Source organism: Prosopis cineraria, unplaced genomic scaffold (assembly GCF_029017545.1).
Source record: "Prosopis cineraria cultivar Desert tree isolate PC_DT_omini unplaced genomic scaffold, ASM2901754v1 PC11, whole genome shotgun sequence".
Lineage (NCBI taxonomy): Eukaryota > Viridiplantae > Streptophyta > Magnoliopsida > Fabales > Fabaceae > Prosopis > Prosopis cineraria.
Window position 1 is genome coordinate 7,324,047 of NW_026555342.1, and position 17,719 is coordinate 7,341,765.

The following is a 17,719-nucleotide window of genomic DNA, read 5'->3' on the forward strand; positions in this document are numbered from 1 at the left end:
ATTAGAGATGATCAAGGAGGCTGGCATAGGGGTTTTGTCAAAAATCTGGGTTATTGTAGTGCTAAGATGGCGGAACTTTGGGGAACTGTATGGGGAGTTAGGATTGCTGATGATTTGAAGGTTGAAAATTTGGTGGTTGACGGGGATTCTAGTGCTGTTATTAGCATTCTCCAGAAACCTTATAATGGGGATATTCCTACTAATAGCATTCAGGCGCTACTGCAGAAGGAGCTTACCTGTTTGAAAGCTGTAAAATAGAGTTGCTGATAGCAAATTATAGTGTTTTACTTCCCCTCCCTCCTGTGGGTTGTTGTGATCTACTGTACAGGGATGCTATGGGCTTCACTAGTCCTGGAGAAGTTTTGGGATAGAATAATACAGTTTAGGATTTTGACCCTTTGATTATTAAAAAAAAAAAATAGAGGTTATATAGCTAGTTTTCATTTTAACTGCTATATAGATTTAAAGACTATATAACTAAGGGTGAAAATAAGCTAGGTTCCTAATAAAGTCCTATAGCCTAACTTACTTTAGGTCCAGCCCAGTTTATTTACTAAATAGGCTTAGATTAGTTTCAGACTTTTAATTAAACTTATTTAATTAAATAGGCTATAATTATTTTTTTAAGGCCTAACTTAAGAGTTCAATAGGCCAGTCTATATTCACACACACACATATTATGTAAGTAAATTTCACCATTTGATTTTTAATTAATTTATTCTTTTTTTATTTCTAGTTATATTTTCAATCATGTTGGATTTATATATTAATTTTAATGTTAGTACTTTATTTTTAAATTCTATTATAGTTGATAAGTCCTTTCACTTATTATATATTATAATTTATAAATCACGTTATATATTATATACTATAATAATTCTAAAGTATATTTGATACACTTAAAACTAACATGAGAGTCTATTTAAAAAACTTACTTTTAAGTAAGCTTTTAAATATATTTTTAAGTTAGGCAAGGTTTTAAATAGATTCAGGCTTAACTTTATATAAGTTTCAGGCCAAACTTAAACCTCAAATTTATCATATAGGCTCAGGTTTATTTGGCTTAGCCTATTTTCATAGTAGTTATCATATATAATCGTATATAGTTTCTAGAATCAAATCCCATCTCCTCCATATAACAATTATTTAAATAATTAGCCGCTATAAAAAGAGCTCTAAGTGATATATTACAAAATAGTTTAATTATTTAATATCTAAACTGAGTTTTATCTTTTCTATTTTGCCTCCACTAAATATGTGTAATTGAGCCAGAGATTATTATCTTTATTAAAAAATGGAGAATGTAATGATTATTTATAATAAACGAAAATTTTGTAAAGATCAGGACCATTATTCACGGAAGTTTGTGATACTTCTTATACTTTGACAACAAAAGATTCTCTTAACTTGCTGCTTATATTAATTCTGGTAAAAAGAACTTATTGCTTATATCTGATAATTAAGGGCGTAATATCTTTTCTTTATTGAGCTGGATTATGTTCTATTATTATTTAAAACATTGGAATTTCAAATATATTAAACCAATGTATTATTGGCCTCAAAAAAAAAAAAAACCAATGTACTAGTGGCAGGAGTAAAGTGCATGTAAGTTTTAAAATATTCTGTATGATGATGATAAACCATTAATTAAATATCTTAAAAGTGATGGTTTATCACATATTCACATATTATAATGTATCGTTTACTTTGTTCTGTGTCATGTCGTCAATACACAAAATTACAGTAAAAATTACTCCCTCGCTTTCTTTATTTTGTCACATAATTATATAGTCACATAGAGCTTCTTCTTGTTTTTTTTTTCTTTACCTGCCTGACACATGAAACTTCTTAAAAACATATAACCTTATCTAATTACATAGTATATGATGAATATTATCCGAAGCTATTCGAGCTGTTCATTGTTCATATAAGGTTGTACATCAGTTTCATTGAGTTTTTTTTGGCTATTACCCTTTTTTCCATTTCAAAATTTCCCTCCTATTTATTTACTTGTTACTTAAACTTGTTTTTTCAGTATGATCCTATATTTAATCTTAAGTACCAGGCAATGTATGGACTATGAGTTTTTTTTAAACCAGAAACATGAAATATCATTGAATATCGTAGGGTTTACAAAGATAAATAAAGTACGTACAACAAACAAAATACAAATAAGAAAAAAAAAACCCCTAAACCCAATATAAAATGACACAAAAAAAAAAGGGGAAAAATACTATCAAGACCATCCCAAGCCTTAAAACATAACTAGAAAACTAAAAATGATGCTACTACCATGAAAACTTTAAGAAACTAAAAGTCACATATGAAAATAAGGATAGATATTTATAGAACTATTTTAACTGTCCCATCCTTATATAAATAACAATTTTTATAACAAGTTCACCACTTCCACACATTAGATTCCATATAGAGAGAACCAAAATCATTAGCAACAACAAACCAAATGCTAGCATCACAGAAAAGTACCCCTATTTATGTCATAGACCATCACCTATCAAACTGAGAAGTCTAAGTCGAAAACCCCTAATAGCAAACCAAAATCAAGATTTATATTGAAGAAACCTCATATACCTCTGTGCTTGTGAGAAGAAGTTGCAAAACCTATGATTAACCATCAAGCAAATCGTCAATTCTTTGGATAGGCAACATCTACCTCGCCAACGCCAATCAAAACCCCATTCCTTTTTCAGCAACTTAGATTGAAGGAGGACACAACACACTGATGGAAAGAGATGGAAAACTAGCCAAACACTCACCCATGCCAGGGCCCCTCTCACAGCATGTAGAAGCTAGCAAGAGAGGAGTCGGAGATCAAAGATCATGGAAAATAACTCACATTGACAAAGAGAGAAAAGGTCTCACAAGAAAATCCTAGGAGAAAAAAAATAAAAAGTATGAGATTAAGTTATATAATATTACAACTCGTGTGAAATTTCTTAATAAATGAAACCCGTTATCTAAAGCACAAATTTCAAAAGGAGAAACTTCTTGTACATTTTATATCGTATGCTTTAGGCAAGGTTTTGAGTTTTGACTCGTGGATTTTGAACGCATCATCTTAATTAGTCACTAACTTGTGGGTAACGGTGCCAGCTCAGAGTTAAACTTGCGCGGCCACTGCCAAATAATATCTTGCACCTGGAGAGCCCATGCATAATCAATCCGGTTCGTCATTTTCCTCTTCCCCTCATGCCCAATATAATTCACTCTTAGCTTCAAACCCTAGATCCCTAATCCTCATTTTCCCCTTTCTCCTTCATTATACTTCAATTGCACAATCATGTCATGTCCTTTTTTGTTGTGTTTTATAGAGCATTGTTGAATTCAACTTTTCCTGTAGCACATGACCCCAAAATTCGTTCTTGTTTGAATACACACACACAGACACACCATGAACTTTTCTTCGTGTGATGATTCAATCTCCAATCAAAATTTGACCACGGACTTGTTTAACACATCTCGGTTAACAAGTCGATCAGTGTACGATAATAAAGCTTATAAAAACCACTAAAAAATCCAGTCTCCCTATATATATACCCCAACCCTCATTGTCAAATACGGAGATGTGCAGCATCTAAATTGGCATTTATCGTTTCAGTCATTATAAAATGAAACATGCTACCAATAATATATTCTTGTATATATCCTTAAAGCAAGTCAGATAGGAAATTTTAAGAAAGTTGATTCGGAGCATTCTTCAATTATAAGGATCTTGACTTGGGTGTCAGCCACAATGGAAAGAACAGCTACGTACCGAGAAGGCAGAGATTATGGGGTGGAGTATTTCAAGGACAACTTCGACAGGTTGGTTCGACTTAAGGGCCACGTTGATCCTTCCAACTTCTTCAGAAAACGAACAAAGCATCCTACTCTGTCCCCAGGTCGCAAGGGATAGACCACCCAATTATTAAATTACCTCCTATATCTCGTTATTTATTATATGTGTATGGAAATATATACAGCGTAGCTCTATGATTCACAATATCTATCCTTGATACAGGGACAAATTCAGATTGAACTGCTTTATTTATTTGGATTGATTGGCTTCTTTTAATTAAACAAGAATAATCTAGGGTTCTTGGACACGAACGGTGTCATGTACTTGTGAAGTTTTCTCGTTAGCTCTATGTAGTGGTCCGCCACCTCTTTCCCCACCTCATTCCAGTTCGCTTGATATTGCACCTGTTATTAGACAAACAATACGTAATTGTGTGAGAGGAATTACATTTTTACATATATAGGCTTCAAAATTAATTCAACGGTATATATACACCTTCCATAGATTCCCAGCCCGATGAGGGAAGGGGGTTGCGGTGGCTGGAATCTCATCCATTCGTCTGCCATAAGGATTGAAATATAGAATCGTGTCTCTCAATTCTATCATCTTCCATATCCCTTCCAGCCCTTCTTTGGAAATAAGTTGCTGTACATGGTCAGACTCCCTTTTCAAGTAATTCAGCGACTGAGGCATCCCGTGTCCAGTAAAATCTCAGCTGGCTTTGTAATGTTAATGTTTATCCAGAACAGCACCGATTTAGTCCGGCTTGTTTCAATGCAGTCTGATTGCTTCAAACCCAATTCAGGAAAGCTCTCGTTCACGATAGAGAGGAGCCTTTTGGAATCGCCAGGGAACGCATGGATATGAATATGACCCTCACAGTGCTTGTCCCATTTTTAGAACCATTCATCACGTCAATAATAACCCTATTGAAGAGGTCGTTATCAATGCTCGGAGCGACATGCTCCCATTCGTACAATATATCTGTGGCATTCTGCTCTAGAGTCCTATCGACTTGGAAATAATGAGACAAAAACAAGCACACAAAAGCAGAATAAGCTGAAAGAAAAGAGACGCAGTGAAACATTGTAATTTGTATTCTATTGATCTCTAATAAGTGTACAGTGCTGTACTATATATAGACAATCACAACCAATATAAAGATGATAGGTGTAAAGTAAAGAATAGTCTAGAATTAATCTAAGGGTCCGTTTGGATTTCAGTTAGGTATAATAGATTATGAAAATAATTGATTAAGTGGTAGATTTTAATTATAATTGATTATGTTATGACGCAATCTGTTTAGATACTATTTTTTTAAAATTGATTTTAACAGAATTAAAAATGTTTGAATAATTTAATCAGAATCAATTTTAGTTATATAAATTACTATATAATTTAATTTTTAAATATAAAAAATTAATTTTTTGAGGATATAAAATTTGAATTTAATTAAGGAAAAAAAAAGAGAGAAGAGAAAAGAGTTTAATTTTATTTTTATTAAATTATGTGCTTTATATGTAATTTGCTCGTGGGCTTTCTTTTGTAATTTTCTCCAACGTTTTTTGATTAACTTTTGACAAAAGCTGATTCCATCAGCTTACGAGAAAACGCGCGTAACATGCGAGAATCGATTTTTGTCTTATTTTGGCTGTTTGGACAATTTGTTGAAAAAATCGATTTTGGAGGGGGAAAATCGATTTTTTCCCTTATCCAAACACACTATAAGTCTTGTTTGTGCGTTTCTCTCGTGACTTTCTTGGTGCTGGTAGAATTCTTTTCTATATTGTGTTTGAACATTCCCCTGCGAGTCAAATTGTGTAGGAAGAACAGCGAGACTCGAACTTAAAGCAGCAAAACGAGATGAATGGAGAGGTTTGGTAAGAATGTCAGCTAATTGATCCTTGGATGATACATGAAGAACATTGAGCAGACAGGTAGCTAGGCAGTCATGAACAAAATGGTAATCAAGGGCAATGTGTTTAGCACGAGAGTGAAAAATAGGATTAGCAATAACATAAGTGGCACTGAGATTATCACAATAGAGAAAAGGTGCTTGAGGAAGAAAAACTCCATGAAGTAAGCTTTGTAACCAAATTAGTTCACCAGTGGTTGTGGCAATTGCTTTGTATTCAACTTCAGTGCTTGAACGAGCAACTGTAGGTTACTTCTTGGAACTCCAAGCAATTGGATTTGGACCAAAGAAGATAGCAAAGGCACTGGTGGACCGATGATCATCAATATTACCTCCCCAATTAGCATCAGAGAAGGTTGAGAATGAGATGGAGGATGAAGGATGAAGGTGTAAAGCATAATGAGAGGTGCCATGAAGGCACCATAGAATTCTTTTAACTGCAGTCCAATGAGTATCTTTGGGTTGATGCATAAATTGGCAAACACGATTGACGGCTAAGGTAATATCAGGTTTGCTGAAGTTGAGATATTGGAGACTGCCAACAACACATCGATAGAGAGTAGGATCAGCAAAGGTAGGGCTATCAAGGGCTGACAAGGGAGAATTTGGTGCCATAGGTGTAGAGACAGCATGGGCTTTGGACATTTTGGATTTGTGAAGAATGTTTAAGAGGTATTTTCTTTGAGATAAGACTAGACCAGATTGAGAAGACAAAACTTTAACACCTAAAAAATACTGTACAAATAATTTGATTGCAAAGTGACGAAAGTTGAAAGGTGGAGCTAGCAGAGTGTGGTGGTGCGAGCATTCCTAGTGGTGGTGTTAGTGGAGGAGTGGTGGTAGCCGATTAGCTAGAAGATATAAGGGTTGCCATAGCGACAATAGGTCAATTGCTCTTATACCATAATGAGACAAAAACAAGCACAGCAAAAGCAGGATAAGCTAAAAGAAAAGAGACACAGTGAAACATTGTAATCTATGTTCTATTGATCTCTAACGAGTGTACAGTGCTGCACTATATATAGACAATTACAACCAATATAAAGATGACAAGTGTAAAGTAAAGAATAGTCTAGAAATTATCTAAGTCTTGTGCGTCTCTTGTGACCTCTTGGTGTTAGTAGAATTCTTTTTTGTATTACGTGTTTTAACAGGAAAATAGTGACCACCTAAGGGACTCAAAACTAGCTTCAATTTGTATGATACCATGATTCCAAAGCTAGCTCTACCACCATCTCCGATGGCCTAAAACAGATCATCACTTATGGATTTTCTATTAAGCAATCTTCCATGAATGTCGACTATTTGTGCATCGATGATGTGATCCATTAAGAGACCATATTTTCTCATCATATTCCCATACCAACCACCACTTATATGTCCTCCCACACAAGCCGTGTAATGGGCCCCGATCGAGAAGCCATAGGTTTTACTCTTCTAAGCTATGTTGCAGTAAACTTCACCGATAATGCTCCAGCTTGAACGGAGGCCATCTCAGCCTCTATATCAACCTGGATGGATTGGAGGTTGAACGTGTCAAGGATGAAGAAGTGATGTTGAGCTCTATAGGAGATGCCTTCGTAATCGTGACCTCCGATTCAAATATTCATTAGGAGGTTGTGCTTTTGGGCACAGATATTAGTGGCTTGGATGTGGGAGACATGTTAGGCGGTGAGTATAAGGTATGGTTTTCGGGGTGTGGGAGTTGTTGAAACGAAGGTTTTTGATGTGGGCTTCTATTGTGGAAGAGAAAGAGGCATTGCTGGGAGTGAAAATGGTAGAAGTTATGAGGTGAGATTGCCACACCTCGATACTAAGTACATGATCGACATGAAATATGAGATAAACTCATATTTTATAAGCCTTGACTAATAAAAAATTAAGCTAAATTATTGATATATGTAAGTTATATATAATAATAAAGTTAAAAAGCTTTAAATATTTAGTAGAAATTTTGACAAAATCTCCCATCTAATTTGGACCTCCTAAAATTTCTATAATACCAAAATCTGTCAGCCAACCCAACAAGGGAGACTAGCTCCACACCAACAAACAACATATCGATCAAATAAACTTAGGATCTAACAATGGTATACTTAAGCACTAACTTTTAATTATATAATATCATACAATGTTTCACCAAAAAGGATAATAGTAGGTGTGCATCTTCTTTTCAAAAAGAAACAGTGTAGCCCCTTAATGATCCATAAGAGGTGTAGAGTCAACTACAATATATGAGACCAAATAAATTTTCAGTGATGATGTTCCAATCAGAATTATAATAAAAAAACTTATGAAGATAGAACTAATAACTTGAGTTTAAAACAATTTAATGAAATAATGAAATATATACTTGAACTAACAATTAAGAACAATTTTTCTCAATAATTCAATCATAAAACATAACAATATTACCAGATCAATATAAGTTTATCAAAATTTGCATTGCTCATAGAATATAAAAATTTCAATTAATGGTACAATTAGGTAGAATGATTTTAGAAATTTAATATAGAAATAATAAATTTAAATTTAAATTTAGGAGGGCTTTATTAGGATGAATGAGAAGTATGGTACATGGTCCTTGAGGGCAAATAACCAATCAAGCGTGGACACATAGTCCACAAGGGTAAGCAACCAGTTAATCGTCGCTAAAAGCCATGAAACAAGTATGGCAGGAGCCACAAATCAAGCGTAAGCATGAGGCTCATGAAAACAAGCGCGAGCACAATGCTTACGAATAACGATCTCTCCATTCCATGTGTGTTGGCCATTGCACGAGGATAGCACTTCTTGCAAGCATCCTACTAGCTGGTTGTACCATAGAGCACCAAGGGCTAACAAGACTATCGTTAGCATCTAGTATTTTGGACTTAGTCCGCTTCAAAGAAATCAAGCATGTATGAAGCAAGAAAACAATTTCAAAATTTTCTCCTTCAAACATTATTCAACCATTATTTTCCATTGTTCAAATTTATCATCATTTTTTCTATACATGAATCATTGCATTAAAAAAAATTTCGTATCAACATACAATTAAGTAATTTGACTGCTTTTAAAAAATAATATCAATTATCATATATTTGTTTTAAAAGTTACTTATTAACAATATAAATTATTAGTAAAATGAAGACATTTTCATTAATAAGACAATTATTTTAAAAAAAATAGGATTAATAAGAATATTTGTACAATTTATAAAAAGAATAATAGTAAAATTTAAATAAAAAGATTTTGTAAGTACTTTACTATAACATTATTTAGAATACTACCCACTTACCTGAGAGTCTTTAGGAATTATAAAACTTGACTCCCTTAAATTCTCACTTACTTCAGCGATGCCATAAATAATCTAACACTTAATTCAACAATACTCATGTCATTATGAATTTCCTTTCTTATAATAGACAAACAAACTTAGCATTCAAAATCTTTGATAATCCTTAAAATTTGTCATTAGTCTCCTAAATTTTCACTAAACCCTTCAACAACTTCTATCAAGTAATCAACATTAGGTAACATTCAACCACCACCATTATCACAATTCTAATTTCAAACTTGACAAAATCTTAATTATCATTTATTCTAATAATTTTCCTTTAGGTGCTATAAAATTTCAATAGATACATCAACTTTACAATTTATATAAAGATATATGCTTTCTCAAGTAACAAATAAAATTCCTCTAAGCTTTAATATAAAAATTAAACAATTTTACTCATATCAACTCCTTCTTTTAAGTATTCATACAAGTGCCTTGAGGGCATTTATCATTAACCAAAATTATAAGAGGAAGTAAAAATGATGATTCGGTGCTGCTATAGAGATCAAAGGGGAAGGAGAAATAAAACAGCCACTCACCTTAAACGAAACAGCAGTGCCACCACTATAATTAGCACGTGAATGACATTGTAGAAGGAAAGGAGAAGGGCTTCACTCTGCTATGCAAACGAGAAGAAGAATCAATAATTGCCAGCCAGTAAAAGAGGGAAATCAAGCTACCCTACATTCTCGGGCTTCCAGCTGTGAAAGGGAAGAAAAGAAAAGAGATAAGCATGCACACACGCACCTCTGTCATCACAAAATAGCAAGGAAATGAAGAGTAGATTCAGGCAATCAATCTATGAGAAATGAACGAACAGTAGAGGGGGAGGGGGTGAACAACTTTTTGGCGAGGGGAATACATGCATGCTAATGGAAAAGTTGAAGTCGGTGCAAAAGGAAGGGAAGAAAACAGAGAATGAATGCGAACGCCCTCTCACTCTGTTCTGTGAATCTAACCGACAAAGGGGAAGAGAGACTTAAATAAAGAGGACCATGGGGGAAATTATATAACAAGACCAAAGCTTGTTAAAAAATTTTATAATAATACCCCACCAAATTTTTATTATTGCTATTATAATTTTTTTATGCACAAAAGCAAAAGGCACTTTAGTACTTTCATCATATAAAGAAAAATAAACTAATCTTTAGTTTAAGTAAGATTTGAGTTCTAAACCTTCATATAAATAATCAATATAAATTTCACTAGGCAAAGACTCCTCACGTGTTATAATTAAAATAATTAAATAAAATCTCAATAGGGAAGAAAAATCATTTAATTTAATTTTTTTTGGGTCGTTATATTCTCCCCCTTAAAAATTTGGTCCTTTGAATTTGAATGAATGTTTACCTCAATTGTAGATTAAATGCTGATACTTCTCTCGCATTTCACTTTCTACTTCCTAAGTAACTTCTTCAATAGAATGGTTACACCATAATATCTCCACAGAGGCTATCTCCTTTGATCTTAGTTAATTTCTTTATCTGCCTATTAAAAGTAGCTATTGAAACTCCTTCGTTGGATAAGTTTTACTTGGATTTATTGAGTTTCAATAATATAAGAAAAATCATACAAATACTTTTGTAGCATTGACACATAAAACACAGGATGAATGCCATTTAACTTTGGAGGAAAAGCAAGACTGTGTGCAACAACATCCACTCTATCTAGAATCTCAAATGGACTGATATAGCTCAGACTAAGCTTGCCTTTCTTCCCACACCTTCTAATACCTTTCATAAGTGATACTTTCAAGAAAACTTTGTCTCCCACCATAAATTCTAACTCTCTATGGTGATGGTTTGCATAAGACTTTTGTCTGCTTTGAGCTATTAACAATCTTTATTTGATAGCTTGTACCTTCATTTTTTTAAGCATCCTTCACAAAGTCTAGTCTGAAAAATTTAACATCCCTAACTTCAAACCAACCAATCAAAGATCTACATTGTCTACCATATAGTGCCTCAAATGGTGTTATTTGTATACTTGCTTGATAACTATTATTATACGCAAACTTCATTAATGCTAAATGCTCGTCCTAACTTTCTTCAAAGTCTAAAACACAAGATCTCAACATGTTTTCAAGAATTTGAATTGTCCTCTCTAACTAATCATTTGTTTGTGGATGAAAAGTAGTATTAAGATCTAATCGAGTTCCTAAAGCTTCTTAAAATGACCTCCAAAACCACAATGTGAATTGTGGTCTTCTATCAAAAATTATAGATACTAAAACCCTATGCAATCACACAATTTGATCAACACAAATTCGAGCATAATCATTGGCAGTATATGTTGTCTTGACTGTAATGAAATGTGTAGATTTGGTCAATCTGTCAACAATAATCCAAATTATAATATCCTCCTTCTTTTAACCCTGATTAACTCCAAATCTCAATTAATAAAGAGATTGGATTAAGGTAAATAACGTAATACCAAGTTGCAAATAGGTAAAAAAGTTGGGATCCTAAGTTTTCAAAACTCAAACCATTCCCAACAATCTTTGAAAGAAACAAATTAAAGTTCGCAAATTATGCAAAACCATAGAATCATTTCAAACATGTGTCCATTTGTAAAAGAATCTAAAAACAAAATAATTCTGTAGAAATTTAGGATGTGCATTGCAACTCGTTAAACATGTACTACAACATGTTCATCTTTGTGCCATGTGCTGTGGCTCGTGGCATCATGCATCGTGGCACATTACATGTATCACGACAGCAACTTTTTGCTGTCAAATGATAGCTCCTAGGGCAACTTTTGATGCTCCCCATTCCTCCGTTCAAATTTGATCGATATGAACTGGGTGTCTACAAAAAGCTATTTCTAAGTTTTAACCAATGGCTTTAGTCTTATAATCAAATTATTACACAATTAAAATTTGGACACTCTTTTTAAACTTATACTTTTTCAACATTTTTTCAAAACTAAGTGTCCAACTCATTCACTAAAAGCCAATAGCTATTTACACTACTTAGATCACATGCAAAACACCAAAACAAACTTGTGCAACACACCACATTATATTAAACACTTATAGATCACAATTTTATTACTCAACCTCTTAATCTTAAAAACATACAAAGGAGAGTTTAAGCACCTTTTTCATCAAATAATTTAAAATCAACTCATAATTGCCCACCTCTTACTTGCATTAGTATTTTGGCCCTATCACAGATATCACATTTCATAAAGTTACTTTTGAGGGCCCAAAAATACACTTATAATTCATAAAATACATAATGTAAGTAAGGATCAAAATGGACTATCCCTAGTTGGTAATTTCAAATGTAATATACACATAAATGCTCAAAAATAAAGAGGCCTACTAAATAGGATCGTAGTCCTAAGCCTCTGATTGTTTTTCCTTGTTTGGTCCTTTTGAGCTATTCATTGTAATATTAAAAATAGTAGGGTGAGTATAATCACTCAGTAACCAAAGTCTAACTAACTCATACTAATGCGTGTTAATTAATTTAAATACAAGTGACAAGTACAACCAATTTTTCCAAACCATGTAAAACGTTAAAGAGCTTAAGGCATAATAGCACATACTTGTGAAATAAAGTCTTTTAACAACTTTCATATAGAAAAAAGTTTGTGACATAATCAAATGACATATAATCAAAATTGATTAAGACTTAATTCCTGGTTATCATCATTGGGTCACAATATAGATAACCATGTGCCCTTTCTCATTATATGTATGATCATACATTCCTTATATCCTTCTTATTCCTCTGACATAAAACCATGGGCAATAGCATAATGTGATAGTCTATAATCCAGGACTTTCCTAGCCTAAACAATTGTGAGGGGATTACCCGACTAAGGCTTACCCAACTCACTTGTAAAATATGGTTTTCCCTATTTTCTCACACTATAGGATGTCATTCTTCCTAGACTAGCTTCCTCATTAAACTGGTAAATAGCTAGCTAGATTCGAGTTTCTCGTTGAACTAGTAGGACAGTTCCTTATTAAACAAGAGGAATAATAGGTATATAAACAATCTGAGTAAGCCACCAACTTGGATGGGAGCTCTACCACATGGATTTAATTTTCTACTCCTCTTCCTAGGCGAACTCTCACATCTCATGATCATGTTATGTAACATTTTGAGGCATGCAAATACTTAATGTCAAGCATGCACAAACACATCATTGTACATAAAAATCACATCAACAAATACAATTCAATCATTGAACTCCTTATATTCATTAAACTCCTCAACTTTACTTTTCATTGAACTCCACAATACATAAATCATTGAACTTCTCCAATTCACAAATATTGTACCCTATTACCATTCACAACATTGGACTTCAAATAAAACAAATTACTAAACTCTAATTTAATCATTTAACTCACCATTCACATAATTAAACTCCTAATTAAACAAGTCATTGCATTCTATGTTTTCATAATCATTGTACCTCATTCATTAGCAATCATTGAACTCTAAAATTTTTAAAATCATTGAACTATATTAAATCACTACTTTAATAGTGGAATCTTTAAATGAAACAAGCCATATTTGCATTTTAATCAAATCTCACACAATTCAATTATCAAATATTAATCGAAAAACTAATTAACACACAAACGTACAAGATAAAATTCTCCCAGTGACCTCAAAACTTTAGAAGGTTAAAGGTTTCACCTCTCAATTACTCACTCTCAAAACTTTCAAGAAGCTAAAATGGTGTTAAAGATAGTCATTCTATAAGCATTTATAATGAAAATAATTAATTCCACATTTAGGTTAATTTTTACTAATACTTCAACACTTCTTAATGCTTAAGATTCATTCTTAACTCATATAAAAGTACTCATAAGGTTCTTCAGCTTCCTTTAACCTTATTAGCATGATTGAGCTCTTTAAATGATCATTAATAGGACTATATTGTTCCCAACCAATACATTAATAGGGCATTTTGGGTATTTATTACTCCTTAACTACCAATCATCATAACTCCCTAAATATCAAGTTTCATTAGCTTAATCTAGTTCTATTGACTTTATTTAAGCTAGTAGGTTTAGATTATATCTTTTATGGACTGAAAATCATCATTATCAACAAAACCCTAACTTTTACCACTAAGAAAATGGAAGAAGATAGAAATAATTTGGTGTAGGAAGCTTACTTTGATGTTTATGAGCTCTAAATTACTTCTAATAGTAATTTTCTTTAAGCCCTAGCACAGCTCTTCGAACTCTCTCTCAAAAATCTCTCTTTATCTTCATTTTCATTAGTTGCAAACTAGTCTATTTTTGTAAAAAAATATCCATACACCATGGCAGACGCACAATGCACTGCAGCTCATGGCACATAGAAGGCTTTCCAGGAAGTTCAGCATGCATGCCCTGCGGCACTTGATCTACAAGTCGCGACGTGTGGCACAGAATCTTGCCCTTTTAGATTTCTTCCTCTTCTTGTTCTCGGATGACTCGATTCTCCTTCAGACTTGCGTTTAGGGTTGAAATTAAAACGAAACATGCCCGTTAAGCCTCTTTGGCCACACACCTTACCAATACACTTAATTAGTCTAATTGGGTTTAATTAATCCTATTTAAAAATTTAGGATGTTACACAAATAGAATCATATCTCTTAGTAGTTTAAGGAAAACATGTAACAAAGTCTATTATGATATTTCCCCATTTTCATTCTAGAATTTCTAGTCATTGGAGTGGCCTTTCTAGCTTCTGGTGTTCTGCTTTAACTTGCTTTAAACTTGTTGACATGAAAGATACTAAGAAATAAAGTTTGCTATATCTCCTTTCATTCCATCCCACTAATACAGTTATTTTAAGTCTTGATACATCTTTGTAGATCCTATATGGATTGTATATGTAGAATGGTGAGCTTCTTTCAAAATATGCCTTCTCAAGTCTTCGACTTGTGGAACACAAATCTTGTTATCACATTTTAAAACTCCCTCTTGGTTAATAGTGAACTTGGTGTTCTCTCCCTTCTTAACTAGTTTTATCAATTTACTAAGTTTGAGATCCAAATTTTAAGCAGCTTTAATTTGATCAATTAAACAAAAATGGACTTGCATGTGAGCTAAAAATACCTCCTTTCAGCAATTTCAAATTTCACTCTATCTTGCTTAAGCTTATGAATTTCTTACACCAAAGGTCTCCTTACAGCAATTATATGTGCCAAACTGCCAATAGATTTTCTACTTGAGGCGTCAGTTACAACATTTGCCTTGCTAGGATAGTAATGAATTGTACATCTATTTTCTTTATCTGAGATTAAGATCTCTTTACTTGAAGATGTATTTAAGACTTTATAATCAATAAAAATTTCACATATGTCACTAGATTTTTAGGGTAAAAACAACTGCTGTCATTTCTAAATCATGAGTTGGGTAATTTCATTCATGTTTCTTAAGTTCCTTGGAATTATAAGCAATCACTCTCCCATTTTGCATTAGAACACAACCAAGGCCAACCCAAGAAGCATTACAATAAATTGTATATCCCCCAATTCTTAATGGTAAACTTAAAACTGGTGTAGACGTTAAGCAGTCTTTTAGCTTCTAGAAGCTTTCCTCACATTCATCACTCTATATAAACTTCACATGTTTCTGGGTCAATCTAGTCAATGGTGCAGCTATCCTTAAAAAGTCCTTGACAAAACAACGATAATAATCACCTAGACTTAAGAAACTCCATATCTCTGTAATTATAGTAGGTCGTGGCCAATTTTGAACTGCTTCAACTTTGGTTGGATCCACCTGTATCCATCTTTAGACACAACATGACCTAAGAAGGTAACTTGATCAAATCAATTTTCATATTTGGAAACTCTATATATAGTTGGTGCTTCTTCAGCATCTATAATACTAGCCACAAGTGTTCTTCATGTTCATCCAAACTCTTTAAATACACTAAAATATCATAAGTGAAAACAATTATAAACTTATCCAGGAATGGTCTAAATACCTAGTTCATTAGATTCAAGAATGTAGTTTGCTAGTTGACTCAATAGCAAAAGTAAAAAATAACTACAGCCAACGAGAGCTGGTTTAGGAGGAGAGACTAGCTTTTTCACAATGTGATGAATAAATATTTGAATCCTTATTGAGAGTGTAAAAACTGAAATTTTAGTAATATTGGGGAGAAATTTCATGGTAATTAAAATTTATCATGTGATTATTTGAGTAAGGATATTTTTGTTAAAAAAAAGTGTTAAAAAGATAATTTCAAGAAAAAGATAAAATTATATGATTAGGTATTTAAAGAAAGATATTTAAAATTAAAAATAAGTTTTAAATTACCTTATTCAAATAAAATACATAAATTCAGCTCAAACTATAAATTTTGAGTTGGAGGAATTTTTTTTATAAATGATTTTTTAATACACACACATAATTATTTATTGAAAAAACATACCTTTTGGTCTCTACACTTTGCTAATGTTTTGCTATAGGTCCTTGCACTTTTTTTAGTGTTTTGGATCCCTACACTTTCATTTTTTAGTGTTTTATGTTCATCCAAGATCCTTGCACTTTGTTTATTTTCTTCATTTAGGGACCTAAAATGTTGAAAAATGAAAGTGAAGGGACTCAAAACATCAAAAAAAAAAGTGCAAGGACCTATAATAAAATACGAACAAAGTGTAGGACCAAAATATATATTTGTTCTTATTTATTTTTTTAAAAAATAATATAATCTATGCACAATCAAAGTGGACTACCCAGATCACTTTGATTTAACGTTAGGATATTATTAGAACACCATTGCAAGCGTTTAGAGATGCCAACAAGCGTGCGGACTAGCTTGCTCATCAAGTGTCAAATGACAATAACAACATCTTGATTTTTGATGACCCTTTGCCAAAATATCACTCATATACAACTTGGCTTGACCTAGTTTTGCACGGTTTTTTATGGCTTTGTATTAAAAAAAAAGAATACCCCTACATCCAAGTGAAAGACTAGAGTGTCTTTTTTCGTCTGCAACCTAGACTGCATTGATTGATGAGCACTGCATGCTTATCAGGTGATCTTTGCCTTTCATTAATTCATTTCATTTCAAATAATTTTTGCCATTAATTTTAAATTTTCTAAAATATTTTTAATATTATATTTATGAAAATAAAAATATATAAACTTATAAGAAATTTAATATGAAATCGAGAATGCTTTTTATGCTTATTAGAGGATAAACTACATAGCATTATCACCTGTGATGAGATCTAGACAGTCTAGCTTTAAGCTTTTTATTTTTATTTTTATTTTAATAAGTATAAAATAAAAATATGAAAAAATATAAAAATCTTCAATAAATCTATTTATGACCAATCTGATTAGTACATATTTAATTTAGATGACTCAATTTAATATTATTTTTTATAATTTTTACAAATTGACTATCTAGATATACTCTAGACAGTATATATATATAATTTGATGGTCCATTTAATATTAATTTTTTTTGTAATTTTTACCAATTAAAAATCTAGATATACTTTGAAAAGTCCAAATTTAATATTAAAATTTTTTACAATTTTGTTTTTATAAATAAAATATTTAAAAATAATCTAAAATCAATGGCATAATCATTTCAGGTAAAATGAAGGGTCAAGATCACCTTATAAGGTGATGAGCACAGTGCTCGTCAATGTGCGAGTCCTTTGTGGCCTTGCAAAATCTTTTGTAGAAGCTTCATTGGTT

The 17,719-nt window shown here is 32.4% G+C and overlaps 1 pseudogene; it reads right to left on the bottom strand.

Moving 5' to 3' along the window:
- Positions 1-4,071: 4,071 nt before the first annotated feature.
- LOC129286054 (berberine bridge enzyme-like 8) lies at positions 4,072-7,773 on the bottom strand (annotated as a pseudogene).
- Positions 7,774-17,719: the final 9,946 nt, after the last annotated feature.